The following is a 19,324-nucleotide window of genomic DNA, read 5'->3' on the forward strand; positions in this document are numbered from 1 at the left end:
ATGATGCTGTAAATTGCATTGTTTGGATAGCACAGTATAAGGGTAAGTAAGGGCTGGTCTCATCTGTATCTGCCAGAGAAACCTTGCTTAATGAGTTTGGCAGTTGTCTATCTTAAAGGGAACTGATAATCACATTAAGAGCTAACAATTCCTAAAAGCTCTTTTAAAGGTGATGGTTAATTGAAAGAGCTTATAAAGGTTATGTTGGAAAAGAGAAGATAGTTCTCCCTATTGAAAATGGACAAGGATCAACAGTCAAGCAGTGAGCAGAGAAGTAATTTCATGTGGTGCAGATGATCCTAAATGGACCAATAAAATTGAAGCCTGCAGTATAGAGTGACGGTTGTCCTAAGCACGTGAGTCCTCCTTCTTCATGTGGGTCCATGCTGCTTTCCTATAAGCGTGTGCTGACTATTCACCATAGCTACTGAATGCATTGTTGGGAGAGTGTAAGCAGGTTTATATGCATGTTTTGATATCTTTTTAATGTTTGTATCTGATTTAATATATTAGTCTATTATATAATTTCTTTTGCCTTCTTAAGTGAATGGTTGCATTAAAGATACAAAAGTGTACTATTTTGAGTAGTTAGAAAGCATATTACAAAGGGGCTCAAGAACTGGACGTGTGAGTAGGGGAAGTATGTAAGTAATGCCATAAGAAAAATGAGTTCATTTACTTCATGAAACTGCCTGATTGCACCCACAATGGTGAAAGCAAATATAATTTCTTACTCAATGGCATATTACCACACCCCAACCATTTTCTTATTGAAACTTATTCTTGATCTGAAAGGTTACATTTCCTCACTTTTAGATCTAAAGGTACCTATAAGGATTGTTAAGTCTATGTTGCCTTAGGTGGCCTTTTAAAATTTGACTGCACACGAGACATATCTGATTTTATTCAGGCAAGTAAAGACTAAAACTTCATAAGGCAGAACGTTTTTCTAGAAATTTATAGTATATTTACAACACCTTTATTAATTTGGAGTAAAATGATCAATTTGATTTTTTAAATTGTTTTTAGAATTGTTTTCTAATGTAGTTTAAGAAATCACCATTCCAGAAATTAGGTGGCCAAAGTTCTAATCTCAGGTCTGCCATGGGTACTGTTTTTGGAGCTAGCGTTAGACAAAGACTGCCTTGAAAAGTCTATGTTAACTTGATCTATTATGTACCTTTACCAAGTGCTTGAGTCTTCATTTTACCAACATCATGCATTGGTTTATTTTCATCTCTGAATATTTATTTCAGAATTCAGACATAAGACTTCTGGTAGGTTTTATTACCCAGGGAAAAGCCCTTCAAGATGGCCTAAATCCTATTCTTCATTCTATTATAACTATGTAGCTAATCAACCATGTGGGCCTCAATTATTCTACCTGAAAAAATGATCTGAATGGAAAGAGACCTGGAAAAGATTTGAAAATCTTCCTAATTCATAGTATCACATGAGGGAGAGACATAATGGACCTGGAGATCATTGTCTTACTTGGTGAGATGAAAACTAAGGGGCTTACTATTCAAATCTCATTTCATAGACATAAAAATAACATTTAGTGGCATTTAAAAGTAAAGATGAATGTAATATATATGGGGCTTGGGGGGAAGAGACAATAAAACACTTGTTTTCAGAACCCAACATTGACAAGATTGTGCAACAGACAAAGGTTTTTGTTTTTCAATTCCTTCAGCCTTGATATTTGTGCCCTATTCTCCTTTTCATGGTACAACTTCCCCAACCTACTTGAGCAACCATGATCTTTTTTTTTCTTTATCCTAACAAAATATGTACTCAGGAAAGGATCTGAAACTACTATAAGAGACTGAAAATTCCAACTGACTCAATCATGTTAAAATGTTGGGGTCCTAGTGAGAGAAGTAAGAACTTCAACTATTCTGGACTTGCAACCACTGCTGCCTTTCAAGAGTGTACCTCCTGTATCCATTATCCACACAAAGTCCTAAGTACGTGATTCTGTAAAGAAGAAGGCTTAGACTGCACATCTCCAAGCATGAGAAGGTCATCTCACCTTCCACAGAAGACTTTCTGCCAGCTTACTGTCAACTCTCAGATAATGCTATTATGTTGTCCACCTATGAGTACTTATTAGAAGACCACATGAAGTGCCTGACCAGGAGGTATGCTTTACAAGAATTAAAAGAAAAATTGCATAACAGTTTCTCCATTGATGTTTAGAGCATTCAAGAGACTGATACAGGAATGGCTGAAACAAATCTGACTCATCAACCTGCTGGACATTTCCTTTAGGATTCATGAGTTCTGGAAGACTTTGACTCAACATTAATAATTGTAGTTTTTTTAACTTAAGAATTCAGAATTAAATAACTATAAATTAAATCATGTTATTTAACTTAAAAGAAAAGAAATATTAGCACCCCCAAAGAATTTTCATTTTAACAAAAATGACATCAGCCGGCTACAGTAATAAAGCTGTATAAATACATAATATTATGTAAAAACAAATAAATAAAACCAAAAAAACACACCAAAAATAAATAAATAAATATGTGAAATTTCAAGAATCAACCAACCATAAGGACTTTCTTCTCCCACTCACATTTGACTTATATGTAATGGAACCCCAATCGCACACATATCACACACACACACACACACACACACACACACACACACACGAGTACAGAAACAGCTTTCACCCAATAGAGAAACAGGACAGAAAAAGGTAAAAATAAAGGGGGAAAAAGACAGAAGGCTAAAAACTGTGTGGTTTTTTTTGGACCTTCTGTCCCACTTTCTACCAGTCACCATAAAAGCACAAATGGGCTATAAAGGATTGTGGTCTGTTTTATATTCTTTGTTCCTGAGTTAACACAGTAAAAGAATTAATCACTAAATGCCCCGCCTACTGGTGATAAGCTTCTCTGAATTTAGCTCTGGTCCTTAGAAAGCAGACTGGTTCTGTTACTGGAAGCCTTTCCAGCACGGCAGACCCTTCTGGAAATTTTGCCTTCTGGTTTAACTTTCGACACACACCATGATGAAGCTTCAGAGTAATTCTTTGTGAAAAAGACCAATATCTACCAAGGTTTCCATCTTTCCTTTCTCCATCCCTCCATGGATTAGAAAAAGGTGACAAAGCCAGGGTTCACTTGACCCAAAGCTGGGACAAGGCTCAAGTTGTGTCTTTCTTAATAGAGCTTCCTGGGGTTTAAGCCAGAGGGCTTACCTCAGGGCATAAGAAGTTTAAATCCAAATGGGATTGGGACTTGGCGTTCCTCTGATTTGGTTGGTCTGGAATACCTGATGGGTTTCTATATGGAGACAAGGAGGGTCATAGAAGCTAAGTACCACTGCATACTTACTTGTTACACATCCTTGCTACATTTAGGGGTTAGTAAATATACTTTTGCAAGTTGTTCAATGACCTATGAGTGCCTCATTTTATTCCAACATTAAATTTGGAATGCTGACATCCAGCCTGCTCCTAGCAAGCCTCCATCATATTCAGTGAAATTCTCCTCTTAAAAAATGAATTTTAATACACTTTCGTTAAGCCCCTGTGCACGAGACAATGTGCTAAGAAGCAGCAGAAATTAAAAGTTTGGAGAAGCCGTAAGTTCCTGCCCTTATGGAGCTCACAGTCTAGTAGAGTGTAAAACACAAAGGTAGGCACACCATGCAATATTATACAGTAAGAACACTTAGAAGAATTCAGAACAAAGTGCTGTACGTAGAGGGAGAATGTTCTGGCTCTCTCTCAGAGCCATTCTCCTCCACCTGTCCCTCAGAATCTCAGAGGACAACTGAGAGGTTGGCCATAGCTTCTTCTTGGGTTGGAGTCCCCACCCACTATGTGTCTCCCATATTGTTATGTGCCAGCAACTAGCATTCCAACTCCATTTAACCGCAGCATTAATTAACTCTTACAAAGGGAGATAGATTTCAAATCCATAGCAAGAACAAACATTTACCCATCACCTTGGGGGCATACTATCTCTTAGATCACCTCAGACTCTGGGGGATGAGGTTCAACTTATCTCAGCTAAAAGATAGCACTGGTCCTACCAAGTTCAAGTCCAGACGCAGCATGACTGTTGGTTAAGTCCTCCTCTCAGTTTCCATTGGACAGGGTCCAGAAAGTTACTCCTGGATCCCTAGGGCACTGGTGCTACATTAGTTCTGGAATGCAGACTGTGAAAGGTGGAGATGCTGGAGTGGCCTCCTGAACTCACAAGGTCAAGGGCTCCAATCTCCTTCACCTAAAAGAGGAAAGAAAAAGCCATGAGGCTAAGAATCAAGGGCCATTATTCTGGACCATCTGGCCTCATAGGAGGAAAGGCCCTATTGTCTCTCTTCTAAGGCAACTAGGTAGCACAATGGACCCAGATCATTGGACCCAGAATCAAGAGCATGTGTGCCCGTTCAGAAGACCTGAGTTCAAATCAGGGCTTAACTTACTTAGTAAGTTTAATCTTAAATACTTACTAGTTGTGTGACCTTGGCCAAACCACTTAACCTATGTTTGCTTCCATTTCCCCCTTTGTAACATGGGGACAATAATAGCACTTATCTCTCAGGGTTGTTGTAAGGACCAAATGAGACAATATTTATAAAGTACTTAGCATAGTGCCTGGTATATAGTCATCAAATGAAGCCAAGAACATATGACTTAAGCTAACAGGTCTTTGTGAATGCTTTCTCAGCCAATCAAAGAGCTTCATCTTCAATATGTAGCTAGCCAACCCAACCCAGTTACAGAATCATACATGCTCCACAGTCTCCCCACAGCACTACCCTTCAATGTCACTACAACTCTCCCAGAAGCATGGAGAGATGTTATCTGAGGTACTCTGCACAAGTGCCAGGTCTCCCTCCTCCCCATTACATATGAAATACAAGAGGGGAGGTTACTACTGACAAGGGGAATCGAGGAAGATTTCATATAGAAAGTGGGAGCTGTAGTTGAACTTTAAATGATTTGTAGGCAGTCAACAGGTGAAGTTAGACCAGATGCGCTGGGCTTCAGTAAGAAAGCAAATGTACAATGTAAATGGGAAGAACTAAAAAATACAACTGAACATTGTATAATTATAATGATCAAACTTGTGCCCCCAAAAGAGAGAAGCACAGGGCATGTTAGAAAGATAGAGAGGAAGTTGCTCTGGTAAAGTTTGCAGAAAGGACCAACATGAAATAAGACTGGAAAGACAGAATAATCCCAAATTGTGAAAGCTCCTGAAGGTTAGACAAAGGACCCTGAAATTTACTTGTAAGGCAAGAGATAGCTATTGAAGATTTTTGAGCAAAGGAGTACTATGTATAAATAAAACGGATAGGTGGAAATGTCTTATAAAGATATAACTGTAATAGTCAAGCCAGGTGGTAACAGGAACCTGAACCAGGGTTATAGTAGTGGGACTGGAGAAGAAAGGATGAATGTGAGAGATGTGGAGGAAGTAGAAATCAGCGGGATTTGGTGGCTGATTAGACATAACAAATAAGGGAGAAGGAAAAGACTACTTGTTGCATGATGTCATAGAAAGGACTTTTAGTCAGTTAGGGGGTAGATGGCCCTTTCCAACTCTCTTAGTGATTCTGAGAGCAAAAGACAGTGTCAAACTAGGTGAATGATGGGACCACTGACAGAAATAGCAAGGTGGGAAGAGGAAGCAGGTTTTGGGGAGAATGACTTGGGGTATGTGAAGTTTGAAATGCTGGTGGGATATCCAGATGGAAACATCTTTTGGGGAGATAGTGGTCAGACCTGGAGGAGTGAATTAGATTGCAAATGGAGAGAGAAAAGTGAGAAGACAAAGGTCCTCAGACCCTTGAGGAACCTCTGTCTTTAGGGGCTGAATCTACAATTAGGGCAAATAGCTAAGACCATGAAGAGCAGCTAACTTTTTTTGTCTTTACCTCTCGGAGCCTCAGGCAGTTGTCTAAGATTCTCATTTTCACAGGCCCATGAACATTACTGACAGTTCAAGTTTAGCTGATAGCAGAGTTCATCATAAGACACTTTGTGCATGCTCTAACATGGTTGAAATTGAAATGACAAAAGCATTGGGCTCGTTCACTGTCCCCTTTAGACCAAGTTAGAAGCAATTAAATAACATGCTCAGACAGGCAGTTGAAATGAGTCAAGGCTGGCCTTAAAGTAAAATTGTGGAGTAGGGAAAGGTGCTATATATTGTCACGCTCCCTTTGGTACTGCAGACTTTTCAGTGTCCCCCTCTCCAGGGGCCACAGCATCATACTTGGCCCTAAGTAGGCCCCCCTCTCCTGCCCTTCTATCCCTCTCCCCCCTTATCAGCTTTGCTATATCTGATCCTCTGGGGGTCCAAAGTGACAAATGGCCCATTGGATCAAATAACTCACGTTAACATGACTTAATAGATAAAAACCAGCCTCAGAATCAGAAAGACCTTGTGTCAAGTCCAATCTCTGACACACCAGCGGTGTGACCCTGGATATGTCACAGCCTCCCAGTGCCTACAGGTGATTTTCCATGACTATAATTTGAGTAAAGATTGCTGATTCATTGATGGAAGTAGATACCTACTCTAGATAAATCACACGTCTTGACAAAAGAATAAGGAGTAATCCAAGAGGGAAATATACATTTGTCTTCCAAATATAATGGAGAGATTTTATGTTTTAATTCATAAGTGACTCAAATGATGACAATTTCAGGACTTGGTAAGGTAGGGGAGAACAGGCCCAAGGCAGACTGTTGCCTCATTAACATGCTACATAAATTGACAAACCAATTAAGCTGCAAATTGCTTGCTTAATTCCTTTATTGTGAATTGGAATGTTCTAGTCAACTCCTTGATTCCATCAGTCCATCAACCCACATTTTAATTGCCCACATTGCACCTACTCTGTGTCAGGTACCAAGCTAGATGTTAGACACATAAGTACCAAAGTGAGACAGTCCCTACTCTGAGGAGATAACATTCTCCTGGGGGTGGAAAGCTATAACACATTCACAGATAACTACTTTCCATTTAACAATAAAATAAACCTTGATCCAGGACTGAGGAAGTGGAAAGGCATCAATAACTGGGAGAATGAGGAAAGGCTTCCTGAGACTGGTGAGCTGGACCTTGAGGGGAGCCCAGGTTTGTAGAAGTATCACGAGGAACATTTGAAACTGTCAACGGATATTTATCAAACTCTTACTATGTGCTGGGAATTGGGTTAAGTACAGGGTAACCAAAAAAGGGCAAAGTCTCTGGAGAAGGAGAGGCTGGAGGAGGGGATATTAGTTACAAGGTTAATACAATAGTCAAAACAAGAGATAGTGAGGCCCCAAATTAGGGCTATGCTATTATGGATGAATCAAGGGGATAAATGTAAGAAATATTGAGGATGCAGAATCACCAAGCCTTGGCAACTGGCTTGATATAAAGAGTTAGGAGTCAAGTATGATTGCTATCTAGGTCACAACCATGAGAATGGTGGTTCTCTCAACAAAAATAGGAAAATTAGGAGAACAGGTGGGTTTAAGGGAAAAGGTAATAAATTCTGCTTTGGACATGTTGAGATTGAGATGCTTAGAAGATATTCAAATGGAGGTGTCAAGCAAGTAATTGGAGATAAGGACCTGGAGTTCAAAAGAGAGGGGAAGGTTGGATACTTTGCCTTGATAGCCATTTGACTAGAGATAATAATTAAATCCAATCAGAACCTGGGGTATGCCTTGGAAAGATAGTTTCTTTTTTTCCCAAACTTTTTATAAAATTTATTTTTAGTTTTCAACATTCACTTTTATAAGATTTTGAGTTCTTAACTCTTCCCCCTCCCCAAGATGGCTTGCAATCTAAAATAGGCTATATATGCACAATCATAATAAACATATTTTCACATTAGTCATGTTGTGAGAGAAGAATCAGAACAAAAGGGAAGAAACACAAGAAAGAAAAAAAAACAGAGAAAATAGTCTGCTTTGATCTGCATTCAGACTCTAGCTCTTTCTCTGAATGTGGACGGCATTTTCAGTCATGAGTCTTTTGGAGTTGTCTTAGATCCTAGAAGAGCTAAGTCTATCAATCCATCTATCAATATCTAAGACCATCAAAGTCATTGGTCATTACATAATATTGCTGTTACTGTGTATAACGTTGTCCTGGTTCTACTCACTTCACTCAGGATCAGTTCATGTAAGAAAAAGATAGTTTCAGTTCCATTTGCCACATATTTCATCTGAACTATACTGCCACCATAGGCAACCCCTTTCTCGTGTGTTGACTCTACAGTACATATGTTGTTGCAGGTGGGGATTGGGTAAGGAAACCATACAGATACACATCAGTTTTTCCCTTTGCTATCTTCCCAGTCAATGTACTGGTGGAATCCACATACCACCCACAGGAGAGGAAACAGAATCATTGACACAGCTGTGTCCACGCTGTTCTCAATTCCCTGAAGGCTCATCCAAATTAGTTCCCGAAATCTAACTATCCTCTGTCTACATTATTACCCTGATCTACCCATCTAGTAGTCAAAAAGAAAATAAAACTCGTTGGTCATGACCTGTTTTTGATGAAGGCATGTTGGCTATTTGTTTCTAATCCTATGAAGAAATTGAAGATGTTTAGAAGACTCGGGGGGACATGATAAACAGTCTCCAAATATCTGAAAAATTGACATGTGGAAGATGGAGTAGACTTATTTGGACTAGACTAGAATATTTAACATTCCAGCATTTGACCCCAGTGAATGAAAGCTTCGAAGAGGCCACGTTAGGCTTAAGATGAGGAAACACAGGATGGCTAGGTGGTGCAGTGAATAGAGTACTGGCCCTGGAGTCAGGAGGACCTGAGTTCAAATGCAGCCTCAGCCACTTAAAACTAGCTGTGTGAGACCTTGGGCAAGTCACTTAACCCGAACTGCCCTACCTTCCCCCCTCCAAAAAGAAAAAAAAATAGGAGGAAGCACTTCTTAACAACAGCTATTCTAGAGTGGAATAGGCTATCTAGAGATGTGTAGGGGTCTACCTCCTTTCCAAGTCTTCAATAAGAGGCCAGATAACCATTTTTGACACATAAGGAGGTTTCCTGACTTTCCAAACCTCAAAGCCATGCTTCCATAATAGGTACATAAAAAGCTTTTTTCTTCCTTCCTTCCCTTCTTTCTTCCTTTTTCTGTCTTGTCTCCTTCCTTTTGTCTCTTGTTTCTGACCTTTCAAGACTTCAATACCATGCCTACAGTCTTACCTTGGAACCTTGCTTGATACCTGTGGCCTTCTCATCCTAGAACATCCAGTCCCCTAAGTTTTCCACCTTCTCACCTTCAAATATCCTTCCACAAAGCCCTGGTTTCTTCTTCCACTGAAGAATCCTTCCCAGCGCCTCCATTTGTTTTCCACCTTCTCACCTTCAAATATCCTTCCACAATGCCCTGGTTTCTTCTTCCACTGAAGAATCCTTCCCAGCGCCTCCATTTGTTTTCCACCTTCTCACCTTCAAATATCCTTCCACAATGCCCTGGTTTCTTCTTCCACTGAAGAATCCTTCCCAGTGCCTCCATTTTGGGAAGAAGCCCAGAGTAGAAAAGCTTCACTGTCCTCTTGGCTGCGCCCCACCATCACCCGTTCCCTATTTTACATTTTACCTCTGCTTGGCACTGTCTAGATCAAACAGCCAAGCTCTGATCAATCTTCTTTCTAACGGCCACACTCTCCTTTGCAGAAGCTAAAACACTTGTTGAAGATTCCTCCTTGCCACCAGCCCTCTCCTGCTTCAGCTGCCAAGTCCTTTCAGTAATGGATTACCACATGGTTGGAAACCAAACTACCAAATGGTTGCCTAGAATAAGGCAGAGAATGTACATGGTCTGTACAACTCTTGCTATACAATATGGTGTCTGGAAAAACTTCCTAACAGTCAACCTAGTGAGGTAAAAGGCTCCTCCTTGGAGATCCTCCAGCAGAGGCTGGAAGACCCACTGCCTATGGGAGACAGATGAAACAGAGCAGAGAGGAGAGAGTTGTCTTGCAGCAGCTAATCAGGTCCCTGAAGATATCTCAGAGTGTGAGCTACAGGATTCAGTAACTAGGGATTCTGCTCTGTGGAACAAAGAACCACGCCTTTAAGAACTGAGGGAAAGCTGAACATGCTTTTATTCCTCTCAACTTTCTTTATACCTTCGACACTTTCCAATTGATTTTTCTTACTATTTGACCTCTATTTTATCATTTTCTTTCATATAAAAATCTATAATTGAGAATTAATTCTTGGTCTTACATGTCTATATATTTATTCCATACCAGGAAAGGCAAATTTAGGCTACCGGTGGCTACCCTGTTTCCAAATGAGGGATCTAAATCTTTATACAGATATTAAGATTGTTTTCCCCCCATAAGTGTGAGAGGATCTCATGGTGGTGATTTTTAAAATGAATGACTTTTATCTATAACCTCCTAAAATAGTAGAAAGTCTATGAGTATTGGCATCAATTCACAACCAGAGTAGAGTGAGCCATGGTCATTGGTATAACAAGAGGCTTGGAACACAGTTGACCCAGGCAAACCTCACATCTCCCCTTGAAGAATGGAGGTCAAAAGCCACTTCTGGGCCATGCAGTGGGAATAGAAAAGTATGGTCTAAAAAGAATCAAATTCTCCCCTTTCCTACTGGGAGGATATATCAAAAGTTAGCACTCAGTCAAACGTGCCCCAAAGTAAAATGTTTAATATTCCATGCATCAACAGAGAAACTGATTAAGTTATTAAGTTATCAATCAAGAACCCTGATTAAGTTACAAGAGGGAATATGTAGGCTTTCATAAATAATATTCTGTAGCACATCACCTCTTTACATTTACATGAGTGACTAAAAAGTATAGTAAACAAAAGATCTTGTCACAACTGTCTTATTTTTAACTAGAAAAATAATTTGAGTTGATAGAGCAAAATATTGCCTCAAAGGCTTCCCTCTAACATCCAAAGGTGTCCACCAATGCAGATGTCAAAATTATAAAACAGTCATTTACAGATGGAACAAAGATACTTTCAATGATTTTATGATGATTCATTATGATTCCAAGTCTTTCCCTGCCCTGCTCCCCCCTCAGATTAGAGGACTTCAACATACATATTGATGTACCTTCACATACCCTACATTCCCAATTCCTCAATCTACTCGGTTCCCAGGACCTAATCCTGAACCCCTTCTCAGTTACATACAGAGCACCCTTTAGTAAATCAGTTCAACTCTCCAGTATCCATTACATTCAAATCTCTTGCTGATCAGCTGTATCTGACTCCTTGTGACCCTGTGGACCATACTGTCCATGGGGTTTTCTTGGCAAAGATACTGGAGTGGTTTTACCATTTCCTTATCCAGCCCATTTTACAGGGGAGGAAACTGAGGCAAAGGGGGTTAAGTGATTTGCCCAGGGTCACACTGCTAGCAAGCATCTGGAGGCTGGATTTAAAGGCAGGTCTTGCTGACTCCCAGGCCTGGCACTCTATTCTCTGAGCTATCTAGCTGCTCCTTGTTTTATCACTGATCTTGGCTTGTGAAACCTCAACTTCAACACCCTTCATTCCTATTCAAGTGCCACTAAAGCTAAAAAAAAAAATGACCAATCTGTGCTGAGTCCACTACAAATTTATGATACATAATCTCAACTGGACTTTTAATGGATGAAGGCAATTCTTGTACACATTTGGTTGTGAGCTAGCCCACTCACCACAACATCTATTCCCAGCTTTTTCATTGCTTCTTGAGCCTCTCACAGACTCCTGTTTCTTTACCCTCTCAGATGAACACTTTAATTCCTCACTAAAAAAAAAAAAAATTAAGGCTTTTGGCTGAAACCTCCCTCTTCTCCCCTATTCATCCTTTCAAATCACCTTTCTTCATCTAAAAATGGTGATAACAAGAGCACCAACCTCATAAGGTTGGTATGAGGATAAAATGATAGATGTGCTTTGCAGACCATAAAGGCCTCATATAAGTGTTAGCAGTTATAAAAATGCTATTCTTTTCCATTAATTTGGGTGAGGGGTTTTTTTTGTCTTTGCATTTTAAATAGTAGTAAGAGGTTGAGATTTGTGATACATGTTTTCATTAATTTGTCATTAAGCAGAAAATTGGCTAACCTTTATTTTGGTGTAGGACGGATATGAAAGGGAGCTGGGCGTGCTGCTGGACTCTGAACCTGTCCAATTTTTTCTTTTTTTTTTTTTGCTTTTTGGAGGGGGGAAGGCAGGGCAATTGGGGTTAAGTGACTTGCCCAAAGTCACACCATTAGTAAGTGTTAAGTGTCTGAGTTCGGATTTGAACTCAGATCCTCCTGACTCCAGGGCCAGTGCTCTATTCACTGCACCACCTAGCCAATCCATGAACCCGTCCAATTTGACAGGCAACAGGTCATTGTAGTTCAGGAGTGCTAGTGAGATAGCAATGCTAGGAAAGAATCCCAGCCTAGGAGTGTTAAAGCAGGAACTGAAATCATACGGTAGCTCGGTCATTGAACTATATTTGCGACCTTGGGAAGTTCTCCGAGTTCCAGTTACCTCATTTGTAAAAGAGCAGCATAGACATTACTTACCTCACTGGGTGGTGATGGGAACTGAGATGATGTATATGAAAGTAGCTGGTATATTGAAGAGCATTATATGAAAGTCAGCTATTACTATTCTCAGGAGCCTAAGAGAAATCATTTTTTCTACGCCCAACATAACCTGGCCCCACCCTCCCCCAGACGTGCCTTCTGATCTGGTTAGGCTGGTGCCTTGAAATGTATACCAATATCATACACTTTGGCATTCTTTTTACACCACTTCCTATGACCTGAAATCCACTCCTTTCCATCCAAATACTGCCCAGTTTTCACCACCTCCAAGAAGCCTCCCTCCTACAACCCACATTATTAAACCACAGCTTTTCCTGAAACTGCTATTATACTTGACACATGTATTTTGAGTCAGCACTTTGCTAGGCTCTGGGGATACAAAAACAAAAAAGTATAGCTCCTGGCCTCAAGGGCTTTCTATGGAAACAACATCTGTGTGTGTGTGTGTGTGTGCATATATGCATGCATACGTATATATGCATATGTGCGTATAAATATAAAGCATAGAAGGAGTAAAGAGCCATTTTTTGGGGTGGGAAGACCCAACAGTTTTCCTCTACCAGCAGAAAAGACCTCTGTGGAGGGTGGGGGTGAGGTCCCCTGACCTTGAGCCGAAGCTTGAAGGAAGTCAGGGATTGTATGAGACTGAGGAGAGTAGGGAGGTCATGGAACAAAGGTGGGAACCTCATGTAGGGGGAAGAGAAAGTAGGTCAGTTTGGTCATTAAAGTAGTCTAGACTCAGATGGTGAAGGACATTAAATGCCACACAGAGGAATTAGCCTTTTATCCTAGGGGTAAGAAGCAAGCAGGGGCACTTCTTGAGCCCAGCCCAGGACTTCCAAATTCCAAAGTTCAGCACTTTATCCAGGGTGCCAAGATACCTCTCCTATGAAGTGATACATAAGTACTTTTTGCTTTCTTGATCAATTGGAGATGGCATCCTAAGATTTTGCTGACCTGTGTGTATTGTTTGTCCTTCATCTCCAAGAGGACCATGACATCAGGGAGGTGATGCCATGACAGGCAAGTAAACTGGATTTAAATGAGGGAGGGATGTGCAAAGAAAGGAAAAAAAAACCCAGTCCCTGCCTTCAAGGAACTCAAATTCTAATGGTGAAGACAACTGGCAAATGACTACATTCAAGAGAAATAATGAACTCAGATCACAGAAGTGCATGGAGGCAGATGACTGGAAAGGTAGGAAGGAGGCAGATATTGAAAAACTTTTAAAAGACAAACAGAACATTTTTTAAATTTGATTTTAGTGGTAACAGGTTTACTGAGTAAGAGATGAACTGGAGTTTATTAAGTAGCTGAGAGGAGAATAGATTAGAGTGGGGAGACTTGAGGCAAACAGTCCAAGTGTGAGGTGAAGGCCTGCAGGGTGGCAGCTAAGTGATTGGAGAGAAGGATCTAAGTATGAGAAGGGAGAAATGACAAAATGAGCCAATGTAGAGTGCATGTAGAGTGAGAATTCAGGATAATAGCAAGGCCTGGAGAAGAGAGCCTGGAAAACTGGGAAGATGGTGCATTTGGGAGAAGGCAAGGGTTTTTTGGGGAGAGATGATGACTTGTTTTAGACCTGTTGGGTTTGAGATGCTTACCTGATATCCAGTTTGAGATGTCCAAAGGGCAATTGGTGATGGAGGCCAAGAGAAAGACTAAAATGAAGGTCTGATCATGCTACCACCACACGAATAAACCCAGCAACTACCTATTACCTCCTGGACCAAATATCAAAAGCTGGCTTTTAAAAAGCCCTTTATAACATGGCCCCTTTCCATCTATCTAGCCTTCTGTAACAAGCAAAATGATACCTAGGCAAACTGAAGCATGATTTTCTCCAGGGCAAGAAACAAGTTTATTAAGTGTGTTAATAAAATAGCTCAGACTGCCGTCCCCAGCTAGGTCACCAACTAGGAAAAGACAGGAAAAATCATATTTATAGAGACCCCAAAGGAGAGGGGGAGGGGTGTAGTTGAAAAGCCTCATAATCACTGCAGAGGGGGAAAGTGGGTTGGCCTTCAGGTGTGGCTGATCACGCCCTTCTCTGACAATCAAGGAATGCTAATTGACTTTATGGGCCTCACCTGCCTCTAGTAATCTTGGCAAGAAAATCAGTACCACCCCAATCTGGTTCCCCACAATTAGCCTTCCCCTGGGAGACCAAATCAGTCCTAACTTTGACTAGGAGAGGCAAGGACCAGAGAGCATGCCCAGGGAGAGGCCCAGCCCCAGTGGGTTCTTTGTTTATTGGGCAAAGGAAACAAGCGTCTGGGGTTAGACAGATTAGCAAACACAGGCCCAGGGGCTAGGAGTGAGTACATTTTTCAACCAAGGGGATTGTGAAAGTCTTGTCTTTTGAACTAGACTGAGAGATGGGATTTGTCAAAATGGGGAAAGGATGGATCACAGAGTAATGGTGATTATTAAATGATATAGCATAACAATCATTTTTAAATATTTTCTTTTTCCCCAATTACATGGTAAAAGCAATTTTTAATATTTAAAAAAAATGCTTTGAGTTCCAAATTCTGTCCCTCCCTTCCTTCCTCCCTCCTGAAGGAGGTAAATAATCTGATATAGGTTATACATGTGCAATCATGTAAAACATTAGCATATTAATTTTCCTCACTTCTTAAACTTTTCTCCTCTCCATGAACTGTACAAAGCAACTATACTGCTATTTGTCCCTCACCCAGGATTTTTCATATCCAGCCTTTTGGCTGGCTGTCTCATGCCTGCAATGCTCCCCTTCCTCACTGTGACTCACCAAGTCTCAGCTCAACGCCTACTTTCTGTAAAAAAAGTAATCCCTCTGGGATTTACCTTCCATTTAGACTATAGGTATCTTGTATTTGCATCGCTGTTTTCATGGTGTCTTCTCCACTAGAATGTGAACTCTTTGAGGGCAGAGATTAAGTTTTTGCTTTTCTTTATTCCCAGTGTTTAGTATAGTGTCTGGTACAGAGCATTTAATAAAGGCTTTTTTCGTTGATTGATACATAGATCTGAGAATCATCTGTGTAGAAATGATAATTGAATCCAAACAGATGAGGAGATCACTCTTTGAGTTAGTATAGAATGGAAGAGAGGCTCCTGGACAGAGCTTTGGGGGGGGCACCCAAAACAAAGAAAACATTCCTGTGGGTAGGAGAACTAAGGGAGGAGAGAGTATTCAGGACCTACGTATGGATCTCTCTATCTGTGAAGAATCTACTTAGGACACAGAATGTCAACAGGATGATGCCCTGATTCAATATTTCTAGCCCTTACTACTCTCCTGAACTCTAGTCTCATAAATCCCCAACTGCCTTATAACCATTTCTACTTGGTGGCCCCATGGCATAACAAACTCATTTTATTTCCCCGAAACCTACCTCTCTTCCATACTTTCCTATTTCTTTCAAGGGCCCCACCATCTTTCAAGTCACCTCAATTCCACCGAACACATCCAATCAATTGCCAAGTTTTGTCTTTTCTATTTTTACAACTTTTCATACCCAGTTCCTGACCTGGGTTTGGCCTTATGGACGTTGCTGGCCTTGGTTCCGTCAGCCATCCGGGAAGCTTCTGGTTCCAAGTGACAACTGCAGGCTCCCCTTTTGCTTTCCTCTGTGTATATAGCCTAGGGTCTTTGCTCCCTAGCCCTGAAAGCCACTCCTATGCAGAAGTCCCCTCCTCAGTCCACCCTGGATCTGTGACCTGGAACTGGGTTCTGAGGACAAAGTTGTCTCTGTACCTTACATCAGGTTAGATTTCTCTGTGCTAAATCTCGGACACCTTATTGCCCTGGTACACAGCCTTTCCTTGCACTAGAGTACTAAGCATAAGGAGTTCACTAGACTTCTAGCTACTCCACCATTTTGGCTGCAGCCCCTTCCCACCCATTTTCATTTGTGAACCAGGTTTGGTCCTGAGGAAGCCTAATTGGGGGATCAAGGCTGCCATTTTCAAATTCTTTGGCTCATTAAGTACCTTACCTAGGTGAACCAGGGCTGATGCTAATTTTAGTAACAGTTATATGGCTCACCAGTCTAAGGTTTCACATAAAAAGGGGGAAGTAAAAGAAGTTATTTAACATACAATATGAATCAGGTATCTGACAGGTAGTTAATTATTAAACAGAAATGCTAAAAATTGAAAATTCATGTCAAGCATTAACACAATTAACAGGATGCAAATAACTTGTAATTATGGTTACATTTGGCATGGAGGTTAATATTTAAGCATCATAAGGCTATAAAGACAGAAATTACTATCAGATCCATGGATAGGAGAAAATTTCTGTGAACAAGAAATAGAGGGTCACAGAAGATAAAAAGGCTAATTTTGGTTATATAAAATTTAAAAAGGTTTTTATGCAAAAAAATTACAAAATTAAGATTAAAAGGGAAACGATTAACTGGGGAAAATCTTTGAAGCAGATTTCTTTGCTAAGGAACTGATTTCAATTCATAAGAAAAAGAGTCATTCCCTAAGTGATATGGACAGTTCTCAAGGGAACAGTCCCAAGCTATATACAGCTATACTGAAAAAAAAAAATACCAATTCACTACTAATTAGAGAAATGCAAATAAAAGCCATTCTGAGATTCTACTTTACACTGATCAGAGTGGCAATGATTACCAAAAAAATAATGAAAATCATAAATTTTGGAGGTCTGTGAGAAAACAGGCATATTCATATAAGTATTGGTTTGCCTCTCCTGGGGAGGTAATCTGGATTGTAATTTGGAATTATACACAAAATATATCTTTGACCCAGCTATACCACTGGTAGGCCTGTACCCAAAACTGATTAAGGAATGAGAAAAATGTCCTTTACGTAAAATATATATAGTAGTTCTGGTGGTGTCAAAAAAAGTGGATATTAGGAGATGTGCATCAATTGAGGAATGGCTGGGTCATCTTTGGTATATGAATGTGAGAAAGTGGTACCATGTTGTAAGAAATGAGGAAATTAATGATATCAAAAAGACAGAGAAAGGCGTGTTCTGATGCATAGTAAAGTAAGCAGAAGTAGACAAATGTATTTTATAACATTAATGCTATACATATAAAAATGAACACCTCTGAGGACTTTTGTAAAGTGTTGAAACATGAAATAAGCAAAACCAGAAGAGCAAATTATACAATAAAAATCTATATACAAACAACTTTGAAAGCTATAAGAACTAATGATCGATACAATGACCATTTGTGATTCCTGATGACCAATAATGAAACAGAAATGAGAGATTTACCATGAAGAATAAGACATCTATTTTTGTATCCTGTCATTTGGAGATTTGTTTCGTTTGTGCATATTTGTTACAAGAAAACTTGTTTTTCTCTTTTTTTCTCAATGGGGTAGGGAGTAGGAAGGAGAAAAAGTGGATTTCTGTTCGTTTTTTTAAAAATAGAGAGGTGTGTGAATGGAACTAAAGATATGAAATGTATACACTTTCAGATGAAGGGACTGCTTTTACTTAACTGTTATAATTTGTTACGAGACCTTTCACGAAGTGGGAATAATATATAAATCTCTGTAAGGTAAAAACAGCAATAAAACTTTAAAAAAGAATGTTGTACAATATTACTAATTAAGCACTTTACCTTTCACCTGTGCTGATCTCCCTCCAATCAAATAACAAGGCTTGATCTTCTTAATTAGCAGCCTTCTCTGATAAATAAAAGTCTCTGTAGCAGCAGCAGCAGCTGAAAGCTTCCGAAGACAGTCAGAAATTTCAGAACACACAAGGTGACTGTCAGCCTTAAACACATCCACCATGGGATGCTCATCTGCCTAAAATCAATAAAGAAGGCACACTCACACTCACACCCCCGAGGTGCGTTCTCGCTCAGTGGGGTCCGGTTGGGAGACAAATGGCCCCTTCTTGCTTTGCCCTCAGAAAGTAAGAGAAGCAGTTATTTTACTTCCCCTGAGTTACCTGCTCTTCCAGTTCAGCCGCCAGTGAGGGGGTTCTAGGTCTTCTCTCACGAGCTCCCCCCCCCCCCCAATCAAACAAGGCCGGAAGGGGCCCCCAAGAGCTCACCGGGTAAGCAGGCAGGGGGTATCTGAGCATACTTTGTGTAACCCACCAGGAAGTGCCGATCTGAGCATGCTCCGTGCCCCCTTTACACCTGTATTTACCTACCTGGGAAGGTGCTGTGTCCCCCTGATAGAATGCTAACCTCCCGGGGAGCGGGAACTGTCCTACTTTCGTCTTTGAGCGCACTTAGTGGGTGCTAAATAAATGTTTTGTGGACTGTTTCGGTTTCTCGGTTTCCTTGCTGGGGACCCAAACTCCAGGTGGTGGTGCTTCGACCTCCTTCTCTTACCTCGTCCTTTGCGTCCTCTTCCCCCGCTCCAGTCTAGTTCCCCCGTGGTTGCCCGCCCCCGGGACATGTCGGGTGTCCCACCCACCCACCCTAGCACTCGGAGGCTCGTCCCGGAGGTCACAGATTCGCAGGGATCCTGATCGCGGCTCCACAGCCCCGTTTACAGGTGAGCCGTGGGACAGGGGTGAGTTTTAGGGAACATCCTGCCTGATGGACGGGCCAAAGCTCGGTCCAGAGTGAGGCGGAAGGCACGGGCCAGCTCTGGCGGCCCCCGGGCGCGGAGCTGGGACGGGGTCCGCCGCGCGACCTCCGCTTCCCCCAGGGGCGGCCTCGGAACCCCCGAGAGGGAGGCCCAGGAGGCGGGGCGGGGCTCCCCGGAGTCTGGGCGTGCTCGGCTGAGTGACAGCGGGGCGGGGCGGGGTCGA

The 19,324-nt window shown here is 41.1% G+C and overlaps 2 protein-coding genes across 21 annotated transcripts in view; one reads left to right on the forward strand and one right to left on the reverse strand.

Moving 5' to 3' along the window:
* MAPK10 (mitogen-activated protein kinase 10) overlaps positions 1–19,247 on the reverse strand; it is a 257,723-nt gene extending 238,476 nt beyond the window's left edge. For 5 of the 20 annotated variants that reach the window (XM_069093475.1, XM_069093468.1, XM_069093344.1 and 2 more), the window contains exons 1-3: positions 18,174–18,502; positions 16,092–16,178; positions 4,054–4,247 (exon numbers count right to left, since the gene is read on the reverse strand). The gene's annotated coding sequence lies outside the window, so the exon portion shown is untranslated. The other 15 variants (XM_069093364.1, XM_069093328.1, XM_069093333.1 and 12 more) reach the window with 15 other exon arrangements.
* The window catches only part of PTPN13 (protein tyrosine phosphatase non-receptor type 13), a 204,622-nt gene continuing 204,268 nt past the window's right edge, over positions 18,971–19,324 (forward strand). The window contains exon 1 of the mRNA XM_069093304.1: positions 18,971–19,065. The gene's annotated coding sequence lies outside the window, so the exon portion shown is untranslated. The remainder of the gene's footprint in view (positions 19,066–19,324) is intronic.

Source organism: Petaurus breviceps, unplaced genomic scaffold, assembly GCF_028583685.1.
Source record: "Petaurus breviceps papuanus isolate PSGF00001 unplaced genomic scaffold, PetGlider_PUasm1.0 126, whole genome shotgun sequence".
Taxonomy (NCBI): domain Eukaryota; kingdom Metazoa; phylum Chordata; class Mammalia; order Diprotodontia; family Petauridae; genus Petaurus; species Petaurus breviceps.